Source organism: Pongo abelii, chromosome 3 (assembly GCF_028885655.2).
Source record: "Pongo abelii isolate AG06213 chromosome 3, NHGRI_mPonAbe1-v2.0_pri, whole genome shotgun sequence".
In the NCBI taxonomy this organism is placed as follows: Eukaryota; Metazoa; Chordata; class Mammalia; order Primates; family Hominidae; genus Pongo; species Pongo abelii.
In genome coordinates, this window is record NC_071988.2 from 184148729 (window position 1) to 184167575 (window position 18847).

The window sequence follows — 18847 nt, forward strand, 5'->3', positions numbered from 1 at the left end:
ATTTTAGTGGAAGAGGTTGATATGAAATATATAGAAGAAATTTCATCATGTATTTATCACTTTAATCATTAAAGAAATATGTATTGAGAATCTCCTTTGGGTTGGATGTTTTAATAGTTACTGGGAATACAGTAGACAAAGGTGAAAGAAAGCAAATGATGGCTAGAACGTGGAGAAACTGGAACCCTTGTGCACTGTTGGCGGAAATGTAAAATGGTGCAGCTGCTATGGAAAACACTATGGAGATTTCTCAAAAAATTAAAAATAGAATTACTGTATGATCTAGCAATTCTATTTTAAAGTATATACTAAAAAGAATTGAAAGCAGATCTCAAAAAAATAATTGCATACTCATGTTTATTACAGCACTATTCACAATAGCCAAGAGGTGAAAGTAAACCCAATCTCCATCAATGGATGAATCAATTTTTAAAATGTAGCATGTACATACAATGGAATATTATTCAGCCTTTAAAATAAAGGAAATCCTGTCAAACTTTACAGTATGGATGAACTGTGAGGGCATTCATTATACTAAGTGAAATTCATTATACTAAGTTAAATAAGTCACTCACAGAGAGACATAGACTGTATGATTCCATTTATATGAGGTATCTAAACTAAACTCAGAGAAACAAAAGGTGTAATGATGGTTGTCAATGGCTGGGGGAAGGGAAAATGGAGAGTTTCTATTCAGTGACTACAGTTTCAGATTTTCAAGATGGAAAAGTTTTAAAGATCTGTTGCACAACAATGTACATAGAGTTAACACTACTGTATCGCAAATTAAAATGATTCAAATAGTAATTTTTGTGTAGTTTTCTTTAACCTATAATTTTAAAGAGGTTCATTCTCAAGTTTATCCCCATCTTAGAGATGCAAACTGATATTTTAAAGTATAGTAACTAGGAAGGGGCAAAACTGGGATTCACATCCACCTACCACAATCTAACAACCTTGATTTTTCCACCTTCCATACTGGTAGCTTCAATCTTTTTTCTCCAAGAAAAAAGACCAGGTTTATAGGTACCTGTATTGTAGCAGAAACTTTTCCAGATGGCAAATATATGCTTATTAGTGATGAATCACCTGCACATAGATTTGAGGATCACAAGTAATTTTCAACCTCATAAGTGGAAGAAGCTGATAACATTGGTATGTTCTCTGCTCTGGCAAAGACTGATTCCTAAATACAGGCAAATAGATGTAAGATTTTGATGGATCTGTGTATGAGGACTTAAGAACAATAGAAGCAACTATAAGATCAAAGCAACTCCTATTTTAAATTATTGGGCAATAAAAAGTTATGTATCCGAAGTTTAGCATCATCTTCCTCATATCAGACTCTGTTTTGTCAATTTAACATTTATTCTTTCCATTAAATTTTTCTCAATCTAACATACGATTTCTCTGATTCTCCAACTTACCTATTTTCATTTCTTCTCTCTTCCTTTTGCTCCATAAAGTTATAAAGTTATATTTTCATTTTTCTCCAAGATTGTAGCTTTCTCTCTCTCTCTTGATTCAACCACAACTTTGATGGACTCCTGACCTTCATTTTAGCATCCCTCTATTGCTCACACAACCTTGTGATCTGGAGATTTCCCCCTCTGCATTCACACATGCTCATTCTCCTGTTTCCCTGAGCATGACATTGAAACAAGCAAGCAGAGGAAATGGCAAAATAATGATGGGCATCCTCTAAGAATTATGACATTCTTATTATTATTGCAAAATTTAGGTTGCAGACACCCTTCCTTTTTCATAATGCCAAAAGCCGATGTGTAGCATCAACATTTTTGGCAAAACAGAGTCTGAAGCTAAAGCCCTCTTTCTTCTTTTTATTACTCCTAAGTGTACACCTATAATGCAGTTTAGTATTTATTTTTACGATATTGAATGTCTTGGAAGAACTATATCATATAAAATGTATTATTATATATTTAATCCCCAAGAAACCTTATTAACAAAAAATGGAAAAGAGTATGCATTGGGGTGCTAGCTTGTTCAATTTCTTTCTTTTCTTCTTTTTTTTTTTTTTGCATTAGGATGATTTTTACCTCAACTTCTACTCCACACACAGTTCTGTCAATATAAGTCACCTCTTCTACTCTCCGATAAAGTTATCCTGTTTTTAACCTAACTGGAACAATTTCTTACCCTTTGAGAAGTATCATATTCCATCAAAACTCTTGGCATTGCCCTCCGTCTCATATTTGTCAGACTACTGCAGTGTTAATGCTGAATTATACAATTGCTAGCATATGTTTTATGTTTGCTAAATGACTGATTCTCTGTTTAATGTATTTTGCAAGGAATGTCTCAATAATGAGAAAGGTGATAAGAATTGTCAAACTGATATTACATGGATGCCTCCCATTAGTCCATGAGTATATGGTTATGCAAAAACAACTGAGGAATGGAATTTATTTAATATAAATATCTTTAAGACATAAGAATTTTTAGTAGCGTGGCTAAAACCACACTTCTTTGTCTACTCCAAAATTGCATAAATTTTGTTTTGGGAATTCATAGAATTTGGTTAAGCAATTTGGAATTTAAACCAAGGGAAATTCTTTTATATCTGGACTTCTGTAAAATATCATGATCTGTGTTCTAAATTCATATCGCACATAAGAAATAAATAATTTAGCATTTAAAGTCCTAGATTTAAAAATAGATATTTCTTATATTCAAAAATGTTTGAAGAGGAAGAATGTTATGTGAACATGAACTGAAACGTAGGATGCCTTGTCTGGAAGGTACGAAATACTAGAGATAGCTGGCAAATCAGAAGCATGGCCCAGATTTCTCCCTCACAGCCTCAAAAGAAACCTACCCTGCCAACACCTTGATCTCAGACTTCCAGCCTCTAGAACTCGAACACAATACATGTTCATTGTTTAAGACACCCAATCTGCCTTCTTTTGTTATGACAGCCCTAGCAAACTAAGACAAACCATGTAGGAAAAGCACAAGAGACACTGCTGCCTGGATTCCCCGCACCTGTTAACACACGGATCTGAAGGTTCAGAGGGATGAGGAAAAGTTACTGGTCCCTACAGAGAAGAAAGACTGTAGGGAGGTGATACTTTACTTAGAGGGGATGCAGCCAGTCCAGGAAATTGCTTAAGCCAAATGAGGGAAAATACCTTAAGGTGACTTTGCCAGTTCCCATTTACAGATGTCTTTTCTGAGTCACCTACTTGTTGAATTCAACTGAAAAGCCAGTGATATTATCCTCTCATGTTTCAGCCTCGGGAGGCACCGAGTGGAGTGGAGATGGCTAGAGATGCATCTGGAAGGGCAGAAAAAAATATTCACCACACTCTCAGTAGCCTTTAAAGTATTTATTTATTTATTAACTGATTACTAAATTTCTATCACAGAGGTTTATTTAGAGTTACAGTAATCTGAATTAAAAGATTTTTTTAAAAAAATCTTTGGAGTCTAATCAAATTGGATTTCTCTAAGAAGGATTTCCACAGAATATTTTTATCTAAAAGGATAGTAAGCATAGAAGGTGGGCGAAAAGTGCTGGAAAGTGACATTCATTGCTTATAACTTTCATTATATAGAATGTTGATTGTATGGGAAAATATGATAGACACCATAATAATTAATGTTTTAAAAACTATAATATTGCTTGTGCTAGGGTGAGGTGTTGTTATACAGGATAATATACACAAACAGGAAAGCATGATCAATTGTGAAAAATTTGGAAACTATGGGTTTTTATGTTAACAGTTTTTAAAATCAACTATACACATAAGTGACCTACATAGCTAGAAATTCTGCAGACAAATGTATATTGGCATCTTAGTGTTTGAAGTGGAATAATTTCCCGAAATGCATTAAGTCACAGAACCCATAATAATTGAAGCAGCTTTCTCAAAAAAAAAAAAAATTCCAGGCCAAAAACACAATCACAACACTTTCCACACGTTAGTGGCATTGTGACATTCTCGGTCATTCAGGATTCAAACTGTGCAATCAGCGCAAATTCTTCAATCTTCCTAATAAAAAGTTTTTAACATCCAAGCTCTTTTTATTACATATCTGTAACATTGCTCTGATCAGCTTGTCAAATATATATTTCTTTCCTTTCCATTGTCCCTGTCCTAGTGCAGATTTTCAGTGCATTTCCTGGGATGATTGAAGTAGACACTTAATTGGTTTCTCTGCTTCAGGTCTTTCTTATCTTCATTCCTTTCTACACATTTCTTCCAGATTAATCTTTCTAAAGGATTGCCCACATCATGTCATTATCCACTAAACAGCCTGTCATGGTTTTCCATTGCTCCAGTGACCATATAATTTGTCATCCAAACTGGAAGACATTTGAGAGTGAAAGAGGCATGATTAATAATCACTCTCAGTCAACAGGTGTAAACCAGGATTCTCCTGGCTTCTATCCATTCCTGCAACCCTTCTTTGATTTCTTCCAAAATGTTCATTAATCCTATTCAGAAATACTGAATTACTATATATCTTGACTACTCACTTCAGTTTTTCCATTATTTAATTGTGGATTCATAGCTTTCAGATTTTTTGAGGATAAAATTAGATAATATAAATACATGGAACACATTGGGCACTCAAAGAATGTTTCTGACCATCTTATTTAATCAACGTCATTCAAATATATGCAGAATATCCACTCTCAACATAGAACACTGGCAATAAATATCAGGTTGGTAGTTTTACATCTGTTGACATTGTTAAACACTAATTAATCAAAATGTTTCTTATAGTTTTTTGGATAAGTCTCTGCCAAAAAATTTATTATTTACTTTTCCCCTCTAGCAATGAGAAATATAAATTTGGATTGATAAAACAGTAACATTTGGGTTAATGCACACATAATCCCATTATAAACCATTCTGATTTTTTTGTTATATTTTGGAAAGAACACACACACACACACACACACACACACAAACACACATATGCATAAGGTAAAACTAATTTTTCATTTAAATTGTTATATTTTCTGTAATAATTTAGAATTTTAGTTTTTTGAACAATTACTGTATAATCTGAAATGACATTTGATGTCCCCTTCATTGAACAATTCAGGAATGTTAAATTATATTTTGATTAGGATGTAGAAAGTAAACTCTGCTTTCAAGAATGTCTCAGGCATATGTCAGAAGGATATTCTTCTATATAAACTATAAGCAATTCATAATTTCATGAATAAATATATGTAAAATGGTCTCTAATGAGATAAATTTGATCACTTTGAGTCAGCGTATTATGAAGGTGGCCTATATTAGGATATCACTCTCCATAGATTAAAATAAAATTAACAAGAATCTGTTTCCTGTATTACAATTTATCAAATTAAATTTCGTGATACTAATGGCGAGTTTTTTCATGTTTGTTTCTTCCTTTAAATATGTAATCTAGCAGAATAAACTTTACTTCTAGCATCTTATTTTCAGTCTTTTAATTTTTGCCATATGATGTACATATTACCAGAGCATTAATCCCCAGTGATATTACATTCTATATATTTTCAACAAAGAGATTTTTATGGATTTTGTTATGTTTAATTATTTAAATTCTTTTATTTTTGTGGTTCAACTGCAATTATTCAATATTTTTAATTTAGTAGGAGTTATTATTATTAATTCCATGATGGATATTCTCCCTCAAATATACATTCAGAATTATAAATAAGATATATTTTGCATATATTGTTTAAAATAATGCTAATTTTTATAATTCACTCACAATGTACTTTGCTTCCCAAAGAAAAGTGTAATCAGTTATAAATTGTCAAATGTTATATTGATATTTTAAAAATCTAAAATGTTCTTAACCATGTATAGTTGAATGATTTGAATACCGCATACAGTAATTTTGGAATACTATTAATTTATTTAGAATTTTCTTTTACTGGGTAAGTAACTTTAACCCACTTCTGTCTGCAGTATCACAAGTTTTTATTAGTGATGCTTTAAATATTGATTAGATCCTTGTAATCTTATTTTTAAAAAGTCTAAAATCCCTTGGTTCAAACTGTATATTTGAAACCTCACCTTCACTAAGTTATAGTCTAATTTAGTACAAAAAACTATATTGGTGTAATACAAATATTTACTTCTTGGAAATTTATTAGTTAGAATTACATATGAGAATTCTGTACTTATATCTTTTCTTTTTTTTTTTGTTTTTTTTTGAGACAGAGTCTCGCCCTGTCTCCCAGGCTGGAGTGCAGTGGCGCGACCACTGCTCACTGCAAGCTCCGCCTCCCGGGTTCACGCCATTCTCCTGCCTCAGCCTCCCGAGTAGCTGGGACTACAGGCGCCTGCCACCATGCCCGGCTAATTTTTTGTGTTTTTAGTAGAGACGGGATTTCACCGTGTTAGCCAGGATGGTCTCGATCTCCTGACCTCATGATCCACCCGCCTCGGCTTCCCAAAGTGCTGGGATTACAGGCGTGAGCCACCACGCCCGGCCACATCTTTTCAGACTAAGAATTATTGACACTTACACTTTCTGAACCAGAATTTATCATCATTACAATAAATATGTACATAATAATGTAGTTGCTGGCCAAAACATAAATGTGAAGTTTTGTTCTAAAAATTTATCTTAATTAAACTATAGAATTCCAGATTTAGTAGGTGCCTTAAAGATGCTTTGTTGAAGAAGTTTTCCTACCACATCCTTGAGGTATGGCCATCCAAACTTCTACTTAAAGAGCCAAGGAGCAAGGTCACACAAGATAGTTTAATGTTGGAAAATTCTCAATGTAATTAACAAGAAAAAGTAACTGAAATGACTTGGAGCTCAAAAGTAACACCTGGCTTGACTATTTAGAATGTCAAAGAATATGGGCATATACTGATTTCACTTATAAAATAATAAACAGACGTATTTAACTTTTATTCTCAATTTTTATACATTAGACAGCATTCATCACACAAAACATACATAGATCATTGAATCATAACTCAGGATGTTAAGGATTATACAAGACACATGTTGTTTACCTGAAAAGAAAATAAGATCTTTAAATGGGCCAAAAACATTGAAGAAAAATTAGTGTTCTTTTTGCTTTCAGTATGTCCGTTCTATTATTGATTTGATTAGTATAGGTTGATTTTTCACTCAAGTGTGAAGAATTATTGATATTTCAACTCATTTTTATGTCTATTGTGTGAGATTTAATTAATTTTGATGATCTCATGGTGTTTTGTTGAAATGTATAGAAATCCTTGTGATTTATCTAGCAAGGTGATTATTAAAAGTTTTGACTTGTGAAGGGAATGACCTTTGTCTGCACTTTGCTGATGTTAACATATTCTTATTTCGAGTTAATGCTTACTTAGAGCAGAAATGTGTCATGGTAGGTATACACTGGTATGTGCATGGAATCACACTTTCAAGCCTGCCACACTTGAGAGTAGTACTGAGTAGGAAGGTCATACCTTGCATTTAAACATTAGCTTTATGTTAATTCAAAATTTTCTGAGAGCTGTTATGACTGTCCTTAGTATCTAATATTCAGAGCCCAAATTATGACATTTTTCTTTGTGTTAAGAACAAATATACCCAGAAAAATTGATAAATCATTTATTAGACACACATTAAACAAAGTCATTTCATTTTCTAAGCATTGTGCTAAGCTAAGAAGGTATAATTTTCCCCCAGTGAAAGAAAAGAACAAAGAATAACAATAATGCAATATTTTAATAAAATAATAAAGGTGTACAATTAAACCTAAAAAGAACTAATGCTTTTTTGGTGGTCATTGGTATATTCTAATTACACAGATGAAGAAATTGAGGTCAGATAACCTTTAATTTGTCCAAGGTCAGTCAGTGTGGAGCTGAGATTTGAGCCCATGGACTATGGCTCCATGTACTATGCTACTTGCAGTTAACCAGACGGCAAAGACAATGTTATGACAGATAAGGAACTTCATGTTCATGGGTAATGAAAAAACTCTCATTTGTATATGGTAGTAAATTTCACCTAAATTAATTTAAACTCAAATAAATGCAAACTTTAAATGATTTTTTGACCTATAAAGTTAATAAGAAACTGTACTTCTTCAAATCTGAGTCTATGGGTGTTTGTGTATACATACATACATATGTATGTATGTGTGCGAATACACACACACATGAAAACTTGAGGCAAATTAAATTTAGCAGAATTAATTTGATCAAAGAACTACTCATGAGTCAGACAGCACTCAGAACCAGAAAATGTTCAGAGAGCTCTACCTAGCAAGGTGAGAAGTTAACCTGTATAGGGTGAACACATAAGCAAAGTAGAGAAATCATCAGATTGGCTATAGCTGAGCATTTGTTTTATTTGGGTATGGTTTGATTAACTGGCTGCCTATGATTGGATGAATCTTGGCTGTTTGTGACTGTGTGAAGCCCATATATTCATTATAAAAAATATATATACTCCTAAGTAAGGTTTCAGCAGCCTGAGACTAAGAGCCTTCTGCCTATTTACACACACACACACACACACACACACATACACACACACACGTTTCCTCTACATAATCTGGAAATGAGAAGCATGTGAACTACATTCTTCCAAATATTATTGCCATTAAAATCTGAATTGCCAAAAATGAAAACATTATCCTGAGATGTGTGTGTATTTTAAATTTAATCACTCATTACTCTGTGCTTAATGGTCTTTTTTTTTTTCTTTATTTCTAGTTAGGTTGAATGTACTGGTTACACTTTATCAAACAACTCATGTTTTTTAAGGAATAAGTTATTTCTTATTTCTTCTACACCTTTCATGTTGTAGTTATATACATATATGCATATATATATGTCAAATCACATGTTCTTTAATTTTTCTATTAGCAATGTTGGAACACTCTAAGAATATGAGGTAAATAGAAGTAATATTGCTATCCTCTTGAAAACAATGTTATTAAACTTGCATGACACAGGCAAGTTCAAAGCAATGATTTTTAAAGGTATAAAATCATATATTACATGAAAAGTTTTAGCTTGGTATAATTTTACTGTTTTAAAATCCATTAATAGTTTTCTTCAAAAGGTTATCAAGTATCTTAAAGCAATCAAAACTATCAGATTATTCATAATTAGTATGTCTGCTCCTGCTTACTTTTTATTGTGATTTATATATTATATATATATATATATATATATATATATATATATATATATATATTTCCTTTTGGTATGAGGAATCAAATAAACTTTTTTTCCAGGCCTCTATTTAATTAATTTTAATTCAATTTAATTTTCATGTGAGGTGTGCTCTTTTAATTTTGATGAGCTAAGTTATGTATGTACATTCAAGAAGGTGCTACTTTTGGTTTTAAAAAAAAGAATAAAACAAAATAATTTGTTCCATTTTCACATGATTCCTTGTGGTTTCTAAATAAACACCATAACCTATAAGGTTATAAAGGCTGATTATAGCAAGTGAATGAATCTAAAGCTAAACATATTTTCTCTGTTTCTCTAGAAGTTAATCACTCAACTGAGCTTATTCATTTGTTTAGTCATTCAAATAAATATTGACAACTTTTGTGTGACAGGCAGAGAAAAACAGAAAGAGTTATAAGAATTATTGTTTTTGACAGAGTAATGAGGGAAGATGTCTTGAATATTAAACATTTCAGAAGACACCTGAAAGTTGTATATGAGAAAGCCACATGATTTCTTGAGGGCAAGGGTTCCATGCAGAAAGAATGGTGAGTGCAGAGGGTCTGAGGAACAGTCTGCTTAGTAAGTTTCAGAAACAGAAGAGGCTGGTATGATGGAAGTATAGGAAATGAGTATCGTGAAAGAGACAAAAACTGAGACGCACTGGGAAGTGGGAGGATGGGAGATGAAGCAGAAACACTCAAGACACGAGTTAGTGGGTGCAGCGCACCAGCATGGCACATGTATACATATGTAACTTACCTGCACATTGCGCACATGTACCATAAAACCTAAAGTATAATAATAATAATAATAAAAGAAAAAAAATACAGGAAAAAAAATAAAAAAATAAATATAAGTTCTTTGTTTAAAAAAACAACAAAAAAACAAAAAACAAAAACCATGTTTTTTAAATTTTACTTTAAGTTCTGGGATACAAGTGCAGAACGTACAGGTTTGTTACATAGGTATCTATGTGCCATGGTGGTTTGCTGCACCTACCAACCTGTTGTCTAGGTTTTAAGCCCCACATGCATTAGGTATTTGTGCTAATGCTCTCCCTTTTTTACCATGTGAGAAAATTCCCTTAGGCCTGGTATTGAAGTGCATATCAATGAGATCATAGAACATTTAATCCTTTTTGCCTGCCTTCTTTTTATCACCATCTTTGTGAGATTAGCCCATGTTGATTACCGTTTTTATAATTCATTCTTTGTTGTTGATGGGTAAGTATTCCATTGCAGGATTATTATCTTAATTTGTTTTCCATTCTTCTGTTCATTACCTTTGCATATTGTTTCCCCTCTGAAAGTTATCATGAATAAAGCTGATATAAATATTCTTCAAGTTGGTTTGTTGACATATATTTTTATTTTTTCTTGACTTATATTTGTATTAGTTTTCTAGGATAATTGTAGCAAAGTACCACAAACTAAGTGGCTCAAAACAATAGAAATATTGTATCGCAGTTTTAGAGACTAGGAGCCTGAAATCAAGGTTCTGTCAGCTGGACCATGGTCTCTCTGAACGCTGTAGCAGAATCGTTGCTTGCCCCTTCCTAGTTTCTGGTAGTCGGCTCGCAATTGTTGGCAGTCCTTGATGTGTGGCTGCATAACTCCAACCTCTGCCTATGTTATCACATGATGTTTCCCTTGTGTGTCTTTATCGTTGCAAGCAGTTGTCTTATAAGGACACCAGTCATATTGGATCAGGGGGCCCAGCCTCCTCCAGTAGGACCTCATCTTGGCTTAACTAATTATATCTGCAAGAACCACATTTCCAAATCAAGTCAAATTCTGAAGTATTGGGGATTAGGACCTTAACATATATTTTTTTTTTGGAGTAACACAATTCGACTTTAACAAATATCCAGGAGTGGAAATGCTGGCTCATATGGTAGAAAAGTGTGTGTTACTTTACAATCCCAGTCCCATGAAAAATGAATGAGAATTCCAATTTCACAAAGCTGGTATAGCAAGTTTGAGGTGACATCTAAATTTGGTTCTGTCTATTTACTGATGTATTATTTAATTTCTTGAAACAATATTTTGTAGTTTTCAGTATAAAATTATGCTTAAATTGTATGAGATTTTAGCTAAGTGGGGGATACATTTTAGCATTGCTACTATACTTATAATTTTTATTTGATTTTATTTTTCAAATGTTTGTTGTTAATATATACATATGTAATAGATTTTTGCATATTGACTTATTATCCTAAGAACTTGATAAACTCACTTATTAGTTTTAGCACATTTGTATACATATTTAGGATTATCTATGTAAACAACCATGTCATCAGCAATTTCTCTATATTCAGAGATTCTACTTATTTTTCTGGTTAATCATTGAATATAAGATGTGAGGATAAACATCACTGCATTTTTTTTAGCTTATGAGGAAAGAATTCAACTTGTACCATTAAGCATGTTGTTGGTTGTAAGACATTTGTAAATGTCCTCTGGAAAATTAAGAATGTATGTTTCTATTATTACTTTGTTGAAAGCTTTTTTAAGCGGTACGTGAAAGTGAGATTTTGTCACAAGATACCACTCAATCACTGAATAAACCCCATTTTACCATGTTGTGTAATATTTTTGTGTATTGTTGAATTTGTTATAAAATGGTGAAATATTCTGTATCAGTGTTCATAAAAGATACCTATCTTCCTTCTTCTTTTTTTTTTTTTTTTTTGTAATGTTCTTCCCAGCATTGAAAAGAGGATGATTCTGGGCTTTACAATATGGCTTTAGTGTTCTTTTCTTTCTACTTTAAGAGTTTGGCCAAGGACAATGTTTTGAAATCCTGAAATATTGACCAGAAGTCAACAATGAAATCTTCTTATTCTGAAGTCTTCATTGTAAGAAATATTCTGAATACAAATGCAATTATTAAATAGATATAGTTCTAATTGTGTTATCATTGCTTACTCCTAATTACATTTATCTTCTCTACCCTTATTTTTCAGTCTTTATAAAAACTTTCTTCTCCTTATGATAAAATCTTTGGATATGTCCTTTTTCTTCTGCAGTTTAAAATTCAATGTGACAATATAATCACAATGAAGTAATGGTTTTTGCAACCTGTGCTGATGATCTTGACCTCTTTGACATCTTTAGGCATACTCTTTAGGCATGTTGAAGTGCACTACAGTTTTATCTGCATTTCCTCTTTGACTAAATTATAATTTTGTTTTTTCTTCATTTGGATCATGTATTGCTGGAAGTTAAGTAGTCTCTGTTCAAAATGAGCAGGATGTTTCTAACAACATGATATTTGTTTCCTTGATGAGAGTCATGCACAAATCATAAATTGGTCAAATCAGCCTTTCATTGCTTCAAACTTATTTTCATTTATTCCAAGGAGTTAGCAATTTCTCCAGCCATAGTGGCATTACATGGTTTGTAATAGAAAATGTTTTGTCCACACGTAAATGACAAAATATAACATAGCTTTGAGTATTTTTGTGTCTTTCTTTTTGAGACTGAGTCTCACTGTGTTGCCCAGGCTGGAGTGCAGTGGCACGATCTCGGCTCACTGCAACCTCCGCCTCCCGGGTTCACGCCATTCTCCTGCCTCAGCCTCCTGAGTAGCTGGGACTACAGGCGCCCGCCACCACGCCGGGCTAATTTTTTGTATTTTTTTAGTAGAGACGGGGTTTCACTGTGTTAGCCAGGATGGTCTCAATCTCCTGACCTCGTGATCCGCCCGCCTCAGCCTCCCAGAGTGCTGGGATTATAGGCATAAGCCACCACACCCAGCCTTCTGTGTCTTTTTTCTCAGATCCCTTAGGCCATTGTGTTTTTCCTTTACAGAAACATGAAATTGTAAACATTTCTCAAATAACAAATATTTGTTTTTCTATATTAAATGTCTATCACTACTTTTTCCAAACCATTTTGTGTACAAGATAACTTCTGTGTCAATGTCAAATCCTAGTATATTCTTTTTTATAAGGTATATTAAATGACAATTAAACTCAATATGCATGGTTCCAAAAGCATCACTCAGATAAAGATAATATCAACAGCTCTGGATATGATGTATACACAAGCATTTGCAATTGCATTATGACTGCTGTTTGGCTGACTGATTAGAAAAGTCTATTATTATAATATGCAATCAGATTTTTATCTACTGTTTCACAGCATACACATTCAAAAATATTTTAATAAAGTTCTAGCTAAGTCCTCCAAAATACTGCTGAAAAGATTAATGAAAACTGTTATTAGTATCTTTTTCTTGAATGTAATGGAAATGAATTCAGAGTTATAATACTTAATATAACATTTCTTGTTATTTGGAGTAATGGGCTTTATTATATAGAACTGGTTTTCTGAATTGATAGTTTTGTTTTTATTTTTATTAAATTGTAACATGTATTTGCTATAAACTGTTAAATAATTCAGTAAGGTATGTCCACTGCGTCCCTTCTACTTATAATTTATCAGAGACATTTTATTTCCTTTTTAAAGATCTGATGTTTTGCTATTAATTTCTACATCTCTATATAGGTTTATATTGTTATTTATTGAATTTCTTTCTGTTTTAGTTTTTGAAAATTTTACCTTTTCCTTTGGATGTTGAAGATTTAGCTTACTATTACTCACCCTATAACCTAAACAGATACACACACACGAGTTTCTATGTTTTCAATATATTTTAATTATAGTATTGATTAGATTAAAATTCAGTGATTAAATGCTCTTGAGGTAAGGTAGGATTTCAAAGACATAACCCCTTGGAGAAGGGGTTTATACATCTGAAAAGGGAGCACCAACCATGGTCCTTCTGAAAGCTACTGGAACCCTAGTTCTTGGCATTCTAAATGAAGCCGGATGCTGGGTAAAATGATGGTGCTGGAGTGATGCTAACAGGGATACAAAATAAAAAATAAAAGAAAGGAAGGTACTTCTCCATTGCTCCTGCCTTGCAGTCTCCTTTGTGCCTCCATTTACAAAAACAGCTGGGACTACCCTGCCCCACCCATTTTCCACCAGAATAAGATGCAGTCAACTTATCCCATAGGGCCACTGGTTCACTCTCACAGGCCCTGGAGGCTGTAATTTCTCTCAGACATGAAAGGTGCTGGAAAGCTGTGATTCCCAGGAAAATACTCTAAACAGGTGGCTTCTAAACCCTGACTGCCTAGCCCAAGTAGTGTATGTATAACCTGCTGACAAAGTTCCTCTTCTCTAAGAAGGTAGAACAAAAAAGGTTAATTTCTGCAAATTCATTGAGTGTACAATAGCAATTCTTGACAACTGCACATCTTTTGTGTTATAATTACAAAGTAAAAAAACTTTGCATTCTTGTATTGACTTTCAGCTTGCTTATTTTCTCTATAAATATTATTTGCGATCTCGTATTATGTTTTTAACCCAAACCCCAATCCATAACACATGGTTTTCACATGCTTGATTCTACTACATTTAAAATGAAACACTGTCTTTATTGAACAATATTTTAATATATTATTTTCTACTTGTTATCATTCATCTTTTTTTTGTTAGCCATGCTAACAGGTACTACATTATATATCACTATGGTTTTAATTTGCATTTCTCTGATGATTAGAGATGTTGAACATTTTGTCATATATTGGCCATTTTCATGTCTTCACTTCAAAATGTCTATTCAGGTCCTTTGCCTATTTTTAATGGAGTTATTTGTTTTCCTATTATTGAGTAGTTTGAGTTCTCTGCATATTTTGGATTTTGACCCCTTATCCAATGATTTATGAATATTTTCTCTCAATCTATGGGCTATCTCTTTACACTATTAATTGTTTTCTTTGCTGTGAAAAAAGCTTTTAGTTGGATGCAATTCCATTTGTCTATTTTTGCTTAGGTTGCCTGTGCCTTTGGGATCATAATCAAGGGATCACTGCCCAGACCAATGCCATGGAACTTTCCTCCTATGTTTTCTTCCTGTCATTTTATAGGTTTACATTTTATGTTTAAATATTGAATCCATTCTCAGTTGATTCTTGTAAAGGGGGTGAGATAAGGGCTTATTATCATTGTTCTGTATGTGGATATCCAGTTTTCCCAACACTATTTTTTGAAGAGACTTTCCTTTTCTCATTGCATGTTCTTTGCACTTTTGTCAAACATCACTTGACCATAGCATGTGAGTTTACTTCTGTGTTCTTACTATTTTATTCTATTGCTTGATGCATCTGTTTTTATGCCAGTACCATGATGTTTTGATTACTATAGCTTTGTAATATATTTTGAAATCTGATAGTGTGAATCCTCCAGCTTTGTTCTATTTGGTCATAATCGTTTTGGCTATTCAAGACCTTTTGTGGTTCCATAAAAATTTTAGGATATTTTTTATATTTCTTTAAAAAATGACATTGGAAATTTGATAGGGATTGCATTGAACCTATAGATCATCTTGGGTAGTATGAACATTTTAACAATATTAATCCTTTCAATTCATGAAAATAGGATACCTTTGTATTGACTTGTGTCTTCTTTAATGTCTATCAGCAAGGTTTTATAGATTTCCGTATATAGATTTTTTACCTCTTTGGTTAAATTTTCTCCCAAGTGTTTTATTTATTTTAATGATATTTTAAATGGGATTGTTTTCCTATTGCTTTTTCTGATAGTTTGTTGTTGATGTGTAGTAATGGTACTTATTTCTGTTAAGTTGATTTTGTATCTGGCAACTTTACTGAATTTATTAATTCAAACAGTTTTTGATGGCGTTTTCAGCATTTTATACATATCAGCTCGTGTTGTCACTTCTCTTTCTTTCCTAATTGGATGCCTTGAATTTCTTTTTTTTTTTCCTAATTGCTCTGTCTACAACTTCTTATGTTGAACAGATATGGTAAGACTGGGCATCCTTGTCTTTTTCCTGATCTTAGAGGAAAAGCCTTTTAACTTTTCATTGTTGAGTATAAAGTTAGCTAGGGGCCTGTCATAGTTGCTATTTATTGTGGTTAGGAACATTATTTTATACATAATTTGTTGAGAGTTTTTATCATAAAAGGATGTTGGATTTTGTTAAATGCTTTTCCTATGCCTACTGAGATGATCATATGGTTTTGACTTTCCTTATTTTAATATGGTGAATCACGTTTATTGATTTGTGACTGTCAGACTTGTATTACAGAGATAAACCTCAATTATGTTGAATAACCCTTTGAATGTTCTGTTGAATATGGTTTGATATTATTTTGTGTGAATTTTCACATATATAGTTATCAGTAATATTAACCTGTAGTTTTATTTTCTTATACTGCTTTTGTCTGGCTTTGGGATCAGGCTAATGCTGGACTCATAAAGTCTGTTTGAAATTATTTTCTCATCTTTAATCTTTTGGAAGAGTTTGAGAAGAATGAATATTCATTCTTTTTAAAATATTTTATCGAATTCTGTCTTGAAGCCATGTGGCCCTGGGCTTTTCTTTGATGAGAGATCTAAATTACTGATTTAATCTCTTTATTATTGATCTATTCACATTTCCAATATCTTCATGATTCAGTCTTGGTGCATTATATGCTTTCAATAATTTTATCCATTTCTTTAAGACTGTTCAATTTGTTGTCAAATAATTGTTCACAGTATTCTATTATTTTTTAATTTCTGTGTTAACCGCTGTAATTTTTCCTCCTTTACTTCTGATTGTGTTTTTGAAGTCTACTCTCATTTTTTCCTTAATTAATCTAGTAAGGGTTTAACAATTTTTTTTTTTTTTTGAGAGACAGTCTCACTTTGTCACCCAGGTTGGAGTGCAATGGTGTGATCTCAGCTCACTGAAGCCTCCGCCTCTCTGGTTCAGGCGATTCTCCTGCCTCAGCCTCCCAAGTAGCTGGGACTACAGGCACACGCCACCACACCCAGCGAATTTTTGTATTTTTAGTAGAGACAGGGTTTCACCATGTTGGTCAGGCTGGTCTCGAACTCCTGACATCAAGTGATCTGCCTGCCTTGACCTCCCAAATTGCTGGGATTACAGGCGTGACAATTATTTTTTTAGATTTTCAAAAAGCCAACTCTTAGTTTTATTGATCTTTTCTATTGTTTTCTAATCGTTATTTTATTTATTTGTGCTCTGATTTGTATTTTCTTCCTTCTGCTAACTTTGGGCTTAGTTTGTTCTTCCCTTTTTAATTCCATGACCTCTAGTATTTAGTTGTTTACTTGAGGTATCTTCATTTTTATCACAGGCATTTAATGTTATGAATTTCCCTCTTAGAACTGCTTATTTGATTCACATAAATTTGCGTATGCTATGTTTCCATATTAATTCACTCAAGATAAATATTTTTTCAATTTTCCTTTTAATTTCTTCTTTGACCTAATAGTTGTTCAGGTGCATATTGTTTCATTTCCACATATTTGTTAACATTCCATAATTTTTCTTGTTATTGATTTCTAGTTTCATATTATTATAGTCAGAAAAGATACTTGATGTTATTACCGTCTTCTTTAACTTATTAAGACTTGTTTTCTGGCCTAACATAGGATCCATCTTATGGAATATTCCACATGCACTTGAGGAGAATGTGTATTTTGTTGCTGTTGGATAGAAAATTAAAAAAATACAAATAATAAAATGTTGTAAATTGTGATATCAAGTCATAAAATGTGGGAAGAGAATGAGTAAAAATGTAGATTTTGTGGATGTTATCAAAATTAATTTGTTATCAATTTATACTATCCTGTTATAAGTCTAAGATGTTTTATGTAATTCTCAAGCTAATCAACAAATAAAAGCCCATAAAAAACACAAAAAAGATAAAAAGATACAAAGCTTACCACTACAGAAAATCATTATACTACGAAGAATGAAGGCCAGAGAGTAACAATGGATCTACGAAACAATCAGAAAACAATTAATAAAATGGCACTAGTAAGTATTTATCTATCAATAATTTATTTGAATATAAGTAAGTTCTCCAATAAAAATGCATACAGTGGCTGAATGAATTATTTTTTCTAAAGACCCAACTATATGCTTTCTATAAGAGATTCACTTTACCAAAGGGCACTCATAAAATGAGAGTAAATGGATGGAAAATAATATTCCATGCAAATAAAAACCAAAATAAAATAGGGGTAGCTGTATGTATTTCAGACAAAATGGAGTTTAGGTTAAAAACTTAAGGTGAGCCGGGCGTGCTGGCTCACGCCTGTAATCCCAGCACTTTGGATGTCCAAGGGGGGTGGATCACACGAGGTCAGGAGTTCAAGGCCAACCTGACCAATGTGGTGAAACCCCATGTCTACTAAAAACACAAAAATTAGCCGGGCGTGGTGGTGGGCACCTGTAATCTCAGCTACTCAGGAGGCTGAGACATGAGAATAGCTTGAACCCAGGAGGCAGAGGTTGCAGTGAGCTGAGATCGTGCCACTGCACTGCAGCCTGAGTGACAGAGCAAGACTCCGTCTGAAAAAACAAACAAACAAACAAAAACCCTTAAAGTCATAATAATGAAAAAGTGGTCAATTCATCCAAAGGATTTAACAATTGTAAATATATATGAATGCAACATTAGGACACAAAAATATATAATGCAAACATTAAGAAATCCAAAGTGAGATATAGACTGTAACACAATAATTTTAGGGAATTTTAATACCCTACTTTCAGCAAGAGATAGATCATCCAGACAGAAAATCAATAAGTCCACTACAACTGGACTTGAGCTATACTTTAGA

The 18847-nt window shown here is 32.9% G+C and overlaps 1 protein-coding gene across 1 annotated transcript in view; it reads right to left on the reverse strand.

The window, feature by feature from the left end:
- The window catches only part of FSTL5 (follistatin like 5), an 807547-nt gene that overhangs the window by 779567 nt on the left and 9133 nt on the right, over positions 1-18847 (reverse strand). Inside the window, exon 2 of the mRNA XM_024246010.2 lies at positions 3153-3298. The gene's annotated coding sequence lies outside the window, so the exon portion shown is untranslated. The remainder of the gene's footprint in view (positions 1-3152; positions 3299-18847) is intronic.